This window comes from Stenella coeruleoalba, assembly GCF_951394435.1.
Source record: "Stenella coeruleoalba genome assembly, chromosome: 8".
Lineage (NCBI taxonomy): Eukaryota > Metazoa > Chordata > Mammalia > Artiodactyla > Delphinidae > Stenella > Stenella coeruleoalba.
The window spans coordinates 110,892,362-110,909,824 of record NC_137154.1 but is presented as its reverse complement, the minus strand read 5'-3'; the positions used below and the strand labels follow the sequence as shown (position 1 = coordinate 110,909,824).

General features: G+C 43.7%; 1 long non-coding RNA gene across 2 annotated transcripts in view; it reads right to left on the bottom strand.

Moving 5' to 3' along the window:
• LOC307190095 overlaps positions 1-17,463 on the bottom strand; it is a 93,177-nt gene that overhangs the window by 33,907 nt on the left and 41,807 nt on the right. For both annotated transcript variants that reach the window (XR_013829404.1, XR_013829405.1), the window contains exon 2: positions 13,465-13,550. This is a non-coding gene — a long non-coding RNA (uncharacterized lncRNA). The remainder of the gene's footprint in view (positions 1-13,464; positions 13,551-17,463) is intronic.

The following is a 17,463-nucleotide window of genomic DNA, read 5'->3' as shown; positions in this document are numbered from 1 at the left end:
TGCGGAAGATGAACAGGAATAGGGAGAACCAATGAGAGACTAGCTGGCGGTGTCTGGACGGGCAAATTTAACTCTCATTTCCCACCAGGAAGAGGAAATAACCAAAGGCTCAGCGTGCCGTGCCGGAACCAGATTAGGTCCTGAAGCCATCCTGTGGTGTTGCGGCCAGGACACAAGAATGCAAATTGAAGAAAGGAGCTCAGGGGCACTGTAATTCACAAACATGCAGAGTTATAAATGACAGCTATCGTCCAAAAATAGACTGAAGTAAGGCTGCCAAGAGGACTTGAAAGCGGGGCAGAATTGCAGGAAACCGATTTCAGGAGGTAGACTGGAATTGCATTGAAAGCATAGGAAAAGAGGCAGAACGTCCACAATGATGCACTTGGCCAAAAAGGGCGTATGCGTTTTTTCCTGAATATATTCAGGAAAAAACGCATACGCCCTTTTTGGCCAACCAAGCAAGCTTGCAAAGGAAATCTGCACTACAATGAAGTCTCACTTCCCCCCGGTCAAAAGGGCCATCGGAAAAAAGTGTAAAATCCAGAAAGGCAGGACAGGCCATGGAGAACTGGGAGCCTTGTTATGCTGATGGGCGGGATGTAAATTGCCAACAGACACTCGGGAGAAGTGTATGGTGTTTCCTGAAACATCTAAAAAACAAAGCAACAGAGCCTAGGGCACTTCCACTTATGGTCCTATAGCTTAGGGAAATTAAAATCAAAAAGACAGAGCCACCCGAAACTTTGGGACGCCTCTGTTTACAAGAACCTCGTTTACAGTACAAGTTCAATATCACAGAAAGTGAAAAATGGATAAAGAAATTGTGGTACTTACGTACAATGCAGTATCACTCAGCAATGAAATCTATGTCATCAGGCCCGTAGCAGCATAATGAGTGGATTCAGGTACGATGATTCTAACTGAAATAAGTCACACAGAAAAAGAAACATCATAATATATCACTAATACACGGAATGTAAACTTGGCTACACAGGAACTGAATTCCAAAACAGAACAGGGTCTCAAATTTACAACACCAACTTATGCTTGCTTAAGGGGAAAGGTGAGTTGGTGTGCTGCATAAAACCAGAGATTGAAATGAGCACAGATAAAGTTCCTTAAGCCAAATATGGAATAGACAAGAGCTACTCCTTGCTCAACGAAATGGACTCAAAACCCCATATTAAACGCCTAAGAATGTACCTGACTAGTAAGTATCTTATAACCTATGGATTGCTATGTTTCCAAAAGAGAATCAAGCGTGTGTACAGGGGAATAAACGCAGCACTGATAGGATTGGAGAGGTTCGGTGAGCAAATGAAGACCCTTTGAAATCATATTGCATGGTACCCTTTACACGGGTCTCAACTCTCCCGGTTTAAGGTATTCTTCCTTCAGCTAAAACATGCATGTGGAACCCAGAGTATGATCAACCATGTGAACGGGAGACGTGTTCAAATATGTCTCAGTTTTCCTCCCCTGGTTCTCGGGTGCAACATTCCAGACGCTTTCCTAACACTCTCCCGACTTGGAGACTCAGTCCCTTTAACCTGCTGTTTGGCCCAGTTTGCAATTTCTGCGGAAGATGAACAGGAATAGCGAGAACCAATGAGAGACTAGCTGGAGGTGTCTGGACGGGCAAATTTAACTCTCATTTCCCACCAGGAAGACGAATTAACCAAAGGCTCAGCGTGCCGTGCCGGAACCAGATTAGGGCCTGAAGCCATCCTGCGGTGTTGCGGCCAGGTCTCAAGAAAGCGAGTTGAAGAAAGGAGTTCAGGGGCACTGTAATACACAAACCTGCAGAGTTATAAATGACAGCTATCGTCCAAAAATATACTGAAGTAAGACAGCCAAGAGGACTTGAAAGTGGGGCAGGATTGAAGGAAACCGATTTCAGGAGGTAGACTGGAATTGCACTGAAAGCATAGGAAAAGTGGTAGAACGTCCACAATGATGCACTTGGCCAAAAATTGCGTATGCGTTTTTTCCTTCAGGAAAAAACGCATACGCCCTTTTTGGACAACCAAGCAAGCTTGCAAAGGAAATCTGCACTACAATGAAGTCTCACTTCCCCCCGGTCAAAAGGGCCATCTGAAAAAAGTGTAAAATCCAGAAAGGCAGGACAGGCCATGGAGAACTGGGAGCCTTGTTATGCTGATGGGCGGGATGTAAATTGCCAACAGACACTCGGGAGAAGTGTATGGTGTTTCCTGAAACATCTAAAAAACAAAGCAACAGAGCCTAGGGCACTTCCACTTATGGTCCTATAGCTTAGGGAAATTAAAATTAAAAAGACACAGCCACCCCAAAGTTTGGGACGCCTCTGTTTACAAGTACCTCGTTTACAGTACAAGTTCAACATCGCAGAAAGTGAAAAATGGATAAAGAAGTTGTGGTATTTACTTACAAAGCAAATTCGCTCAGCAATGAAATGTATGTCATCAGGTCCTTAGCAGCACAATGAGTGGATTCAGGTATGATGATTCTAACTGAAATTAGTCACACAGAAAAATAAACATCATAAGATATCAGTAATACACGGAATGTAAACTTGGCTACACAGGAACTGAATTACAGAACAGAACAGGGTCTCAAATTTAGAAAACCAACTTATGCTTGCTTAAGGTGAAAGGTGAGTTGGGCTGCTGCATAAAACCAGAGTTTGAAATGAGCACAGATAAAGTTCCTTAAGCCAAATATGGAATAGACAAGAGCTACTCCTTGCTCAACGAAATGGACTCAACAACCCATATTAAACGCCTAAGAATGTACCTGACTAGTAAGTATCTTAAAACCTAGGGATTGCTATGTCTCCAAAAGAGAATCAAGCGTGTGTACAGGGGTATAAACGCAGCACTGATAGGATTGGAGAGGTTCGGTGAGCAAATGAAGACCCTTTGAAGTCATATTGCATGGTACCCATTCCACGGGTCTCAACTCTCCAGGTTTAAGGTATTCTTCCTTCAGCTAAAACATGCATGTGGAACCCAGAGTATGATCAACCGTGTGAACGGGAGACGTGTTCAAATATGTCTCAGTTTTCCTCCCCTGGTACTCGGGCGCAACATTCCAGATGCTTTACTAACACTCTCCCCACTTGGAGAGTCAGCGCCTTTAACCTCCTGTTTGGCCCAGTTTGCAATTAATGCAGAAGATGAACAGGAATAGGGAGAACCAATGAGAGACTAGCTGGAGGTGTCTGGACGGGCAACTCTAACTCTCATTTCCCACCAGGAAGAGGAAATAACCAAAGGCTCATCGTGCCATGCCTGAACAAGATTAGGGCCTGAAGCCATCCTGCGGTGTTGCAGCCAGGTCACAAGAAAGCGAGTTGAAGAAAGGAGCTCAGGGACACTGTAATTCACAAACCTGCAGAGTTATAAATGACAGCTATCGTCCAAAAATATACTGAAGGAAGGCTGCCAAGAGGACTTGAAAGCGGGGCAGAATTGCAGGAAACCGATTTAAGGAGGTAGACTGGAATTGCATTGAAAGCATAGGAAAAGAGGCAGAACGTGCACAATGATGCACTTGGCCAAAAAGGGCGTATGCGTTTTTTCCTGAATATATTCAGGAAAAAACGCATACGCCCTTTTTGGCCAACCAAGCAAGCTTGCAAAGGAAATCTGCACTACAATGAAGTCTCACTTCCCCCCGGTCAAAAGGGCCATCTGAAAAAAGTGTAAAATCCAGAAAGGCAGGACAGGCCATGGAGAACTGGGAGCCTTGTTATGCTGATGGGCGGGATGTAAATTGCCAACAACCACTCGGGAGAAGTGTATGGTGTTTCCTGAAACATCTAAAAAACAAAGCAACAGAGCCTAGGGCACTTCCACTTATGGTCCTATAGCTTAGGGAAATTAAAATCAAAAAGACACAGCCACCCCAAAGTTTGGGACACCTCTGTTTACAAGAACCTCGTTTACAGTACAAGTTCAACATCGCAGAAAGTGAAAAATGGATAAAGAAGTTGTGGTACTTACTTACAAAGCAATATCACTCAGCAATGAAATCTATGTCATCAGGCCCTTAGCAGCACAATGACTGGATTCAGGTATGATGATTCTAACTGAAATAAGTCACACAGAAAAAGAAACATCATAAGATATCAGTAATACACGGAATGTAAACTTGGCTACACAGGAACTGAATTACAGAACAGAACAGGGTCTCAAATTTAGAAAACCAACTTATGCTTGCTTAAGGGTAAAGGTGAGTTGGGGTGCTGCATAAAACCAGAGATTGAAATGAGCACAGATAAAGTTCCTTAAGCCAAATATGGAATAGACAAGAGCTACTCCTTGCTCAATGAAATGGACTCAACACCGCATATTAAACGCCTAAGAATATACTTGACTAGTAAGTATGTTAAAACCTATGGATTGCTATGTCGCTGAAAGAGAATGAAGCATGTGTACAGGGGCATGAACGCAGCAGTGATAGGATTGGAGAGGTTCGGTGAACAAATGAAGACCCTTTGAAGTCATATTGCATGGTACCCATTACACGGGTCTCAACTCTCCAGGTTTAAGGAATTCTTCAGCTAAAACATGCATGTGGAACCCAGAGTATGATCAACCATGTGAACGGGAGACGTGTTCAAATATGTCTCAGTTTTCCTCCCCTGGTACTCGGGTGCAACATTCCAGACGCTTTACTAACACTCTCCCCACTTGGAGAGTCAGCGCCTTTAACCTCCTGTTTGGCCCAGTTTGCAATTAATGCAGAAGATGAACAGGAATAGCGAGAACCAATGAGAGACTAGCTGGAGGTGTCTGGACGGGCAACTCTAACTCTCATTTCCCACCAGGAAGAGGAAATAACCAAAGGCTCATCGTGCCATGCCTGAACAAGATTAGGGCCTGAAGCCATCCTGCGGTGTTGCAGCCAGGTGACAAGAAAGCGAGTTGAAGAAAGGAGCTCAGGGGCACTGTAATTCACAAACCTGCAGAGTTATAAATGACAGCTATCGTCCAAAAATATACTGAAGGAAGGCTGCCAAGAGGACTTGAAAGCGGGGCAGAATTGCAGGAAACCGATTTCAGGAGGTAGACTGGAATTGCATTGAAAGCATAGGAAAAGAGGCAGAACGTCCACAATGATGCACTTGGCCAAAAAGGGCGTATGCGTTTTTTCCTGAATATATTCAGGAAAAAACGCATACGCCCTTTTTGGCCAACCAAGCAAGCTTGCAAAGGAAATCTGCACTACAATGAAGTCTCACTTCCCCCCGGTCAACAGGGCCATCGGAAAAAAGTGTAAAATCCAGAAAGGCAGGACAGGCCATGGAGAACTGGGAGCCTTGTTATGCTGATGGGCGGGATGTAAATTGCCAACAGACACTCGGGAGAAGTGTATGGTGTTTCCTGAAACATCTAAAAAACAAAGCAACAGAGCCTAGGGCACTTCCACTTATGGTCCTATAGCTTAGGGAAATTAAAATCAAAAAGACACAGCCACCCCAAAGTTTGGGACGCCTCTGTTTACAAGAACCTCGTTTACAGTACAAGTTCAATATCACAAAAAGTGAAAAATGGATAAAGAACTTGTGGTACTTACGTACAATGCAGTATCACTCAGCAATGAAATCTATGTCATCAGGCCCATAGCAGCATAATGAGTGGATTCAGGTATGATTATTCTAACTGAAATAAGTCACACAGAAAAAGAAACATCATAAGATATCACTAATACACGGAATGTAAACATGGCTACACAGGAACTGAATTCCAAAACAGAACAGGGTCTCAAATTTAGAAACCCAACTTATGCTTGCTTAAGGGGAAAGGTGAGTTGGGGTGCTGCATAAAACCAGAGATTGAAATAAGCACAGATAAAGTTCCTTAAGCCAAATATGGAATAGACAAGAGCTACTCCTTGCTCAACGAAATGGACTCAACACCCCATATTAAACGCCTAAGAATGTACCTGACTAGTAAGTATCTTAAAACCTATGGATTGCTATGTCTCCGAAAGAGAATCAAGCGTGTGTACAGGGGCATAAACGCAGCAGTGATAGGATTGGAGAGGTTCGGTGAGCAAATGAAGACCCTTTGAAGTCATATTGCATGGTACCCATTACACGGGTTTCAACTACCCGGGTTTAAGGTATTCTTCCTTCAGCTAAAACATGCATGTGGAACCTAGAGTATGATCAACCATGTGATTGGGAGACGTGTTCAAATATGTCTCAGTTTTCGTACGCTGGTACTGGGGAGCAACATTCCAGACGCTTTACTAACACTCTCCCGACTTGGAGAGTCAGTCCCTTTAACCTCCTGTTTGGCCCAGTTTGCAATTTCTGCGGAAGATGAACAGGAATAGCGAGAACCAATGAGAGACTAGCTGGAGGTGTCTGGACGGGCAAATTTAACTCTCATTTCCCACCAGGAAGAGGAATTAACCAAAGGCTCAGCATGCCATGCCGGAACCAGATTAGGGCCTGAAGCCATCCTGCGGTGTTGCTGCCAGCTCACAAGAAAGCGAGTTGAAGAAAGGAGCTCAGGGGCACTGTAATTCACAAACCTGCAGAGTTATAAATGACAGTTATCATCCAAAAATATACTGAAGTAAGGCTGCCAAGAGGACTTGAAAGACGGGCAGAATTGTAGGAAACCGATTTCAGGAGGTAGACTGGAATTGCATTGAAAGCATAGGAAAAGAGGCAGAACGTCCACAATGATGCACTTGGCCAAAAAGGGCATATGCGTTTTTTCCTGAATATATTCAGGAAAAAACGCATATGCCCTTTTTGGCCAACCAAGCAAGCTTGCAAAGGAAATCTGCACTACAATGAAGTCTCACTTCCCCCCGGTCAAAAGGGCCATCTGAAAAAAGTGTAAAATCCAGAAAGGCAGGACAGGCCATGGAGAACTGGGAGCCTTGTTATGCTGATGGGCGGGATGTAAATTGTCAACAGACTCTCCGGAGAAGTGTATGGTGTTTCCTGAAACATCTAAAAAACAAAATAACAGAGCCTAGGGCACTTCCACTTATGGTCCTATAGCTTAGGGAAATTAAAATCAAAAAGACACAGCCACCCCAAAGTTTGGGACGTCTCTGTTTACCAGAACCTCGTTTACTGTACAAGTTCAATATCACAGAAAGTGAAAAATGGATAAAGAACTTGTGGTACTTACGTACAATGCAGTATCACTCAGCAAAGAAATCTATGTCATCAGGCCTGTAGCAGCATAATGAGTGGATTCAGGTACGATGATTCTAACTGAAATAAGTCACACAGAAAAAGAAACATCATAAGATATCAGTAATACACGGAATGTAAACTTGGCTACACAGGAACTGAATTACAGAAGAGAACAGGGTCTCAAATTTAGAAAACCAACTTATGCTTGCTTAAGGGGAAAGGTGAGTTGGGGTGCTGCATAAAACCAGAGATTGAAATGAGCACAGATAAAGTTCCTTAAGCCAAATATGGAATAGACAAGAGCTACTCCTTGCTCAACGAAATGGACTCAACACCCCATATTAAACGCCTAAGAATGTACCTGACTAGTAAGTATCTTAAAACCTATGGATTGCTATGTCTCCAAAAGAGAATCAAGCGTGTGTACAGGGGCATAAACGCAGCAGTGATAGGATTGGAGAGGTTCGGTGAGCAAATGAAGACCCTTTGAAGTCATATTACATTGTACCCATTAAAGGGGACTCAACTCTCCAGGTTTAAGGTATTCTTCCTTCAGCTAAAACATGCATGTGGAACCCAGAGTATGATCAACCGTGTGAACGGGAGACGTGTTCAAATATATCTCAGTTTTCCTCCCCTGGTACTCGGGTGCAACATTCCAGACGCTTTACTAACACTCTCCCCACTTGGAGAGTCAGCGCCTTTAACCTCCTGTTTGGCCCAGTTTGCAATTTCTGCGGAAGATGAACAGGAATAGCGAGAACCAATGAGAGACTAGCTGGAGGTGTCTGGACGGGCAAATTTAACTCTCATTTCCCACCAGGAAGAGGAAATAACCAAAGGCTCAGCGTGCCATGCCGGAACCAGATTAGGGCCTGAAGCCATCCTGCGGTGTTGCGGCCAGCTCACAAGAAAGCGAGTTGAAGAAAGGAGCTCAGGGGCACTGTAATTCACAAACCTGCAGAGTTATAAATGACAGCTATTGTCCAAAAATATACTGAAGGAAGGCTGCCAAGAGGACTTGAAAGCGGGGCAGAATTGCAGGAAACTGATTTCAGGAGGTAGACTGGATTTGCATTGAAAGCATAGGAAAAGAGGCAGAACGTCCACAATGATGCACTTGGCCAAAAAGGGCGTATGCGTTTTTTCCTGAATATATTCAGGAAAAAACGCATACGCCCTTTTTGGCCAACCAAGCAAGCTTGCAAAGGAAATCTGCACTACAATGAAGTCTCACTTCCCCCCCGGTCAAAAGGGCCATCTGAAAAAAGTGTAAAATCCAGAAAGGCAGGACAGGCCATGCAGAACTGGGAGCCTTGTTATGCTGATGGGCGGGATGTAAATTGCCAAAAGACACTTGGGAGAAGTGTATGGTGTTTCCTAAAACATCTAAAAAACAAAGCAACAGAGCCTAGGGCACTTCCACTTATGGTCCTATAGCTTAGGGAAATTAAAATCAAAAAGACACAGCCACCCCAAAATGGAACGGCTCTGTTTACAAGAACCTCGTTTACAGTACAAGTTCAACATCGCAGAAAGTGAAAACTGGATAAAGAAATTGTGGTATTTACTTACAAAGCAATATCACTCAGCAATGAAATCTATGTCATCAGGCCCTTAGCAGCACAATGAGTGGATTCAGGTATGATGATTCTAACTGAAATAAGTCACACAGAAAAAGAAACATCATAAGATATCACTAACACACGGAATGTAAACTTGGCTACACAGGAACTGAATTACAGAACAGAACAGGGTCTCAAATTTAGAAAACCAACTTATGCTTGCTTAAGGGGAAAGGTGAGTTGGGGTGCTGCATAAAACCAGAGATTGAAATGAGCACAGATAAAGTTCCTTAAGCCAAATATGGAATAGACAAGAGCTACTCCTTGCTCAACGAAATGGACTCAACACCGCATATTAAACGCCTAAGAATGTACCTGACTAGTAAGTATCTTAAAACCTATGGATTGCTATGTCTCCAAAAGAGAATCAAGCGTGTGTACAGGGGCATAAACGCAGCAGTGATAGGATTGGAGAGGTTTGGTGAGCAAATGAAGACCCTTTGAAGTCATATTGCATGGTACCCATTCCACGGGTTTCAACTACCCGGGTTTAAGGTATTCTTCCTTCAGCTAAAACATGCATGTGGAACCCAGAGTATGATCAACCGTGTGAACGGGAGACGTGTTCAAATATGTCTCCATTCTCGTCCCCTGGTACTCGGGTGCAACATTCCAGACGCTTTACTAACACTCACCCGACTTGGAGAGTCAGTGCCATTAACCTCCTGTTTGGCCCAGTTTGCAATTTCTGCGGAAGATGAACAGGAATAGGGAGAACCAATGAGAGACTAGCTGGAGGTGTCTGGACGGGCAAATTTAACTCTCATTTCCCACCAGGAAGAGGAATTAACCAAAGGCTCAGCGTGCCGTGCCGGAACCAGATTAGGGCCTGAAGCCATCCTGCGGTGTTTCAGCCAGCTCACAAGAAAGCGAGTTGAAGAAAGGAGCTCAGGGGCACTGTAATTCACAAACCTGCAGAGTTATAAATGACAGCTATCATCCAAAAATAGACTGAAGTAAGGCTGCCAAGAGGACTTGAAAGCGGGGCAGAATTGCAGGAAACCGATTTCAGGAGGTAGACTGGAATTGCATTGAAAGCATAGGAAAAGAGGCAGAACGTCCACAATGATGCACTTGGCCAAAAAGGGCGTATGCGTTTTTTCCTGAATATATTCAGGAAAAAACGCATACGCCCTTTTTGGCCAACCAAGCAAGCTTGCAAAGGAAATCTGCACTACAATGAAGTCTCACTTCCCCCCGGTCAAAAGGGCGATCAGAAAAAAGTGTAAAGTCCAGAAAGTCAGGACAGGCCATGGAGAACTGGGAGCCTTGTTATGCTGATGGGCGGGATGTAAATTGCCAACAGACACTCGGGAGAAGTGTATGGTGTTTCCTGAAACATCTAGAAAACAAAGCAACAGAGCCTAGGGCACTTCCACTTATGGTCCTATAGCTTAGGGAAATTAAAATCAAAAAGACACAGCCACCCCAAAGTTTGGGACGCCTCTGTTTACAAGAACCTCGTTTACCGTACAAGTTCAATATCGCAGAAAGTGAAAAATGGATGAAGAAGTTGTGGTACTTACGTACAATGCAATATCACTCAGCAATGAAATCTATGTCATCAGGCCCGTAGCAGCATAATGAGTGGATGCAGGTACAATGATTCTGACTGAAATAAGTCACACAGAAAAAGAAACATCATAAGATATCAGTAATACACGGAATGAAAACTTGGCTACACAGGAACTGAATTACAGAACAGAACAGGGTCTCAAATTTAGAAAACCAACTTATGCCTGCTTAAGGGTAAAGGTGAGTTGGGGTGCTGCATAAAACCAGAGATTGAAATGAGCACAGATAAAGTTCCTTAAGCCAAATATGGAATAGACAAGAGCTACTCCTTGCTCAACGAAATGGACTCAACTCCCCATATTAAACGCCTAAGAATGTACCTGACTAGTAAGTATCTTAAAACCTATGGATTGCTATGTCTCCAAAAGAGAATCAAGCGTGTGTACAGGGGCATAAACGCAGCAGTGATAGGATTGGAGAGGTTCGGTGAGCAAATGAAGACCCTTTGAAGTCATATTGCATGGTACCCATTCCACGGGTCTCAACTCTCCAGGTTTAAGGTATTCTTCCTTCAGCTAAAACATGCATGTGGAACCCAGAGTATGATCAACCGTGTGAACGGGAGACGTGTTCAAATATGTCTCAGTTTTCCTCCCCTGGTACTCGGGTGCAACATTCCAGACGCTTTACTAACACTCTCCCCACTTGGAGAGTCAGTCCCTTTAACCTCCTGTTTGGCCCAGTTTCCAATTTCTGCGGAAGATGAACAGGAATAGGGAGAACCAATGAGAGACTAGCTGGAGGTGTCTGGACGGGCAAATTTAACTCTCATTTCCCACCAGGAAGAGGAAATAACCAAAGGCTCAGCGTACCGTGCCGGAACCAGATTAGGGCCTGAAGCCATCCTGCGGTGTTGCGGCCAGGTCACAAGAAAGCGAGTTGAAGAAAGGAGCTCAGGGGCACTGTAATTCACAAACCTGCAGAGTTATAAATGACAACTATCGTCCAAAAATATACTGAAGTAAGGCTGCCAAGAGGACTTGAAAGCGGGGCAGAATTGCAGGAAACCGATTTCAGGAGGTAGACTGGAATTGCATTGAAAGCATAGGAAAAGAGGCAGAACGTCCACAATGATGCACTTGGCCAAAAAGGGCGTATGCGTTTTTTCCTAAATATATTCAGGAAAAAACGCATACGCCCTTTTTGGTCAACCAAGCAAACTTGCAAAGGAAATCTGCACTACAATGAAGTCTCACTTCCCCACGGTAAATAGGGCCATCTGAAAAAAGTGTAAAATCCAGAAAGGGAGGACAGGCCATGGAGAATTGGGAGCCTTGTTATGCTAATTGGCGGGATGTAACTTGACAACTGACACTCTGGAGAAGTGTATGGTGTTTCCTGAAACATCTAAAAAACAAAGTAACAGAGCCTAGGGCACTTCCACTTATGGTCCTATAGATTAGGGAAATTAAAATCAAAAAGTCACAGCCACCCCAAAGTTTAGGACGCCTCTGTTTACAAGAACCTCGTTTATAGTACAAGTTCAACATCGCAGAAAGTGAAAAATGGATAAAGAAGTTGTGGTATTTACTTACAAAGCAATATCGCTCAGCAATGAAATCTATGTCATCAGGCCCTTAGCAGCACAATGAGTGGATTCAGGTATGATGACTCTAACTGAAATAAGTCACACAGAAAAAGAAACATCATAAGATATCATTAATACACGGAATGTAAACTTGGCTACACAGGAACTGAATTACAGAACAGAAGAGGGTCTCAAATTTAGAAAACCAACTTATGCTTGCTTAAGGGGAAAGGTGAGTTGGGGTGCTGCATAAAACCAGAGATTGAAATGAGCACAGATAAAGTTCCTTAAGCCAAATATGGAATAGACAAGAGTTACTCCTTGCTCAACGAAATGGACACAACACCGCATATTAAACGCCTAAGAATTTACCTGAGTAGTAAGTATCTTAAAACCTATGGATTGCTATGTCTCCGAAAGAGAATCAAGCATGTGTACAGGAGCATAAACGCAGCAGTGATAGGATTGGAGAGGTTCGGTGAGCAAATGAAGACCCTTTGAAGTCATATTGCATGGTACCCATTCCACGGGTTACAACTACCCAGGTTTTAGGTATTCTTCCTTCAGCTAAAACATGCATGTGGAACCCAGAGTATGATCAACCATGAGATCGGGAGACGTGTTCAAATATGTCTCAGTTTTCGTACCCTGGTACTCGGGTGCAACATTCCAGACGCTTTACTAACACTCTCCCCACTTGGAGAGTCAGTCCCTTTAACCTCCTGTTTGGCCCAGTTTGCAATTTCTGTGGAAGATGAACAGGAATAGCGAGAACCAATGAGAGACTAGCTAGAGGTGTCTGGACGGGCAAATTTAACTCTCATTTCCCACCAGGAAGAGGAATTAACCAAAGGCTCAGCGTGCCGTGCCGGAACCAGATTAGGGCCTGAAGCCATCCTGCGGTGTTGCGGCCAGCTCAAAAGAAAGCGAGTTGAAGAAAGGAGCTCAGGGGCACTGTAATTCACAAACCTGCAGAGTTATAAATGACAGCTATCGTCCAAAAATATACTGAAGTAAGGTTGCCAAGAGGACTTGAAAGCGGGGCAGAATTGCAGGAAACCGATTTCAGGAGGTAGACTGGAATTGCATTGAAAGCATAGGAAAAGAGGTAGAACGTCCACAATGATGCACTTGGCCAAAAAGGGCGTATGCGTTTTTTCCTGAATATATTCAGGAAAAAACGCATACGCCCTTTTTGGCCAACCAAGGAAACTTGCAAAGGAAATCTGCACTACAATGAAGTCTCACTTCCCCCCGGTCAAAAGGGTCATCTGAAAATAGTGTAAAATCCAGAAAGGCAGGACAGGCCAAGGAGAACTGGGAGCCTTGTGATGCTGATGGGCGGGATGTAAATTGCCAACAGACATTCGGGAGAAGTGTATGGTGTTTCCTGAAACATCTAAAAAACAAAGCAACAGAGCCTAGGGCACTTCCACTTATGGTCCTATAGCTTAGGGAAATTAAAATCAAAAAGACACAGCCACCCCAAAGTTTGGGACGCCTCTGTTTACAAGAATCTCGTTTACCATACAAGTTCAATATCACAGAAAGTGAAAAATGGAAAAAGAACTTGTGGTACTTACGTACAATGCAGTATCACTCAGCAATGAAATCTATGTCATCAGGCCCGTAGCAGCATAATGAGTGGATTCAGGTACAATGATTCTAACTGAAATAAGTCACACAGAAAAAGCAACATCATAAGTTATCACTAATACACGCAATATAAACTTGGCTACACAGGAACTGAATTCCAAAACAGAACAGGGTCTCAAATTTAGAAAACCAACTTATGCTTGCTTAAGGGGAAAGGTGAGTTGGGGAGCTGCATAAAACCAGAGATTGAAATGAGCACAGATAAAGTTCCTTAAGCCAAATATGGAATAGACAAGAGCTACTCCTTGCTCAACGAAATGGACTCAACAACCCATATTAAACGCCTAAGAATGTACCTGACTATTAATTATCTTAAAACCTATGGATTGCTATGTCTCCAAAAGAGAATCAAGCATGTGTCAGGGGCATAAACGCAGCAGTGATAGGATTGGAGAGGTTCGGTGAGCAAATGAAGACCCTTTGAAGTCATATTGCATGGTACCCATTCCACGGGTCTCAACTCTCCAGGTTTAAGGTATTCTTCCTTCAGCTAAAACATGCATGTGGAACCCAGAGTATGATCAACCATGTGATCGGGAGACGTGTTCAAATATGTCTCAGTTTTCGTACCCTGGTACTCTTGTGCAACATTCCAGACGCTTTACTAACACTCTCCCGACTTGGAGAGTCAGTCCCTTTAACCTCCTGTTTGGCGCAGTTTGCAATTTCTGCGGAAGATGAACAGGAATAGCGAGAAACAATGATAGACTAGCTGGAGGTGTCTGGACGTGTAAATTTAACTCTCATTTCCCACCAGGAAGAGGAATTAACCAAAGGCTCAGCGTGCCGTGCCGGGACCAGATTAGGGCCTGAAGCCATCCTGCGGTGTTGCGGCCAGGTCACAAGAAAGCGAGTTGAAGAAAGGAGCTCAGGGGCACTGTAATTCACAAACCTGCAGAGTTATAAATGACAGCTATCGTCCAAAAATATACTGAAATAAGGCTGCCAAGAGGACTTGAAAGCGGGGCAGAATTGCAGGAAACCGATTTCAGGAGGTAGACTGGAATTGCATTGAAAGCATAGGAAAAGAGGCAGAACGTCCACAATGATGCACTTGGCCAAAAAGGGCGTATGCGTTTTTTCCTGAATATATTCAGGAAAAAACGCATACGCCCTTTTTGGTCAACCAAGCAAACTTGCAAAGGAAATCTGCACTACAATGAAGTCTCACTTCCCCCCGGTCAAAAGGGCCATCTGAAAAAAGTGTAAAATCCAGAAAGGGAGGACAGGCCATGGAGAACTGGGAGCCTTGTTATGCTGATGGGCGGGATGTAAATTGCCAACAACCACTTGGGAGAAGTGTATGGTGTTTCCTGAAACATCTAAAAAACAAAGCAACAGAGCCTAGGGCACTTCCAATTATGGTCCTATAGCTTAGGGAAATTAAAATCAAAAAGACACAGCCACCCCAAAGTTTGGGACGCCTCTGTTTACAAGAACCTCGTTTACAGTACAAGTTCAACATCGCAGAAAGTGAAAAATGGATAAAGAAGTTGTGGTATTTACTTACAAAGCAATATCACTCAGCAATGAAATCTATGTCATCAGGCCCTTAGCAGCACAATGAGTGGATTCATGTATGATGATTCTAACTGAAATAAGTCACACAGAAAATGAAACATCGTAAGATATCAGTAATACACGGAATGTAAACTTGGCTACACAGGAACTGAATTACAGAACAGAACAGGGTCTCAAATTTAGAAAACCAACTTATGCTTGCTTAAGGGGAAAGGTGAGTTGGGGTGCTCCATAAAACCAGAGATTGAAATGAGCACAGATAAAGTTCCTTAAGCCAAATATGGAATAGACAAGAGTTACTCCTTGCTCAACGAAATGGACACAACACCGCATATTAAACGCCTAAGAATGTACCTGACTAGTAAGTATCTTAAAACCTATGGATTGCTGTGTCTCCAAAAGAGAATCAAGCATGTGTACAGGGGCATGAACGCAGCAGTGATAGGATTGGAGAGGTTCGGTGAGCAAATGAAGACCCTTTGAAGTCATATTGCATGGTACCCATTCCACGGGTCTCAACTCTCCAGGTTTAAGGTATTCTTCCTTCAGCTAAAACATGCATGTGGAACCCAGAGTATGATCAACCATGTGAACGGGAGACGTGTTCAAATATGTCTCAGTTTTCGTACCCTGGTACTCGGGTGCAACATTCCAGACGCTTTACTAACACTCTCCCGACTTGGAGAGTCAGTCCCTTTAACCTCCTGTTTGGCGCAGTTTGCAATTTCTGCGGAAGATGAACAGGAATAGCGAGAAACAATGAGAGACTAGCTGGAGGTGTCTGGACGTGTAAATTTAACTCTCACTTCCCATCAGGAAGAGGAATTAACCAAAGGCTCAGCGTGCCGTGCCGGGACCAGATTAGGGCCTGAAGCCATCCAGCGGTGTTGCGGCCAGCTCACAAGAAAGCGAGTTGAAGAAAGGAGCTCAGGGGCACTGTAATTCACAAACCTGCAGAGTTATAAATGACAGCTATCGTCCAAAAGTATACTGAAATAAGGCTGCCAAGAGGACTTGAAAGCGGGGCAGAATTGCAGGAAACCGATTTCAGGAGGTAGACTGGAATTGCATTGAAAGCATAGGAAAAGAGGCAGAACGTCCACAATGATGCACTTGGCCAAAAAGGGCGTATGCGTTTTTTCCTGAATATATTCAGGAAAAAACGCATACGCCCTTTTTGGTCAACCAAGCAAGCTTGCAAAGGAAATCTGCACTACAATGAAGTCTCACTTCCCCCCGGTCAAAAGGGCCATCTGAAAAAAGTGTAAAATCCAGAAAGGGAGGACAGGCCATGGAGAACTGGGAGCCTTGTTATGCTGATGGGCGGGATGTAACTTGCCAACAGACACTCCGGAGAAGTGTATGGTGTTTCCTGAAACATCTAAAAAACAAAGCAACAGAGCCTAGGGCACTTCCAATTATGGTCCTATAGCTTAGGGAAATTAAAATCGAAAAGACACAGCCACCCCAAAGTTTGGGACGCCTCTGTTTACAAGAACCTAGTTTAGAGTACAAGTTCAACATCGCAGAAAGTGAAAAATGGATAAAGAAGTTGTGGTATTTACTTACAAACAATATCGCTCAGCAATGAAATCTATGTCATCAGGCCCTTAGCAGCACAATGAGTGGATTCAGGTATGATGATTCTAACTGAAATAAGTCACACAGAAAAAGAAACATCATAAGATATCACGAATACACGGAATGTAAACTTGGCTACACAGGAACTGAATTACAGAACAGAACAGGGTCTCAAATTTAGAAAACCAACTTATGCTTGCTTAAGGGGAAAGGTGAGTTGGGGTGCTGCATAAAACCAGAGATTGAAATGAGCACAGATAAAGTTCCTTAAGCCAAATATGGAATAGACAAGAGCTACTCCTTGCTCAACGAAATGGACACAACACCGCATATTAAACACCTAAGAATGTACCTGACTAGTAAGTATCTTAAAACCTATGGATTGCTATGTCTCCGAAAGAGAATCAAGCATGTGTACAGGGGCATAAACGCAGCAGTGATAGGATTGGAGAGGTTCGGTGAGCAAATGAAGACCCTTTGAAGTCATATTGCATGGTACCCATTCCACGGGTTTCAACTACCCAGATTTAAGGTATTCTTCCTTCAGCTAAAACATGCATGTGGAACCTAGAGTATGATCAACCATGTGATCGGGAGACGTGTTCAAATATGTCTCAGTTTTCGTACCCTGGTACTCGGGTGCAACATTCCAGACGCTTTACTAACACTCTCCCGACTTTGAGAGTCAGTCCCTTTAACCTCCTGTTTGGCCCAGTTTGCAATTTCTGCGGAAGATGAACAGGAATAGCGAGAACCAATGACACACTAGCTGGAGGTGTCTGGTCGGGCAAATTTAACTCTCATTTCCACCAGGAAGAGGAATT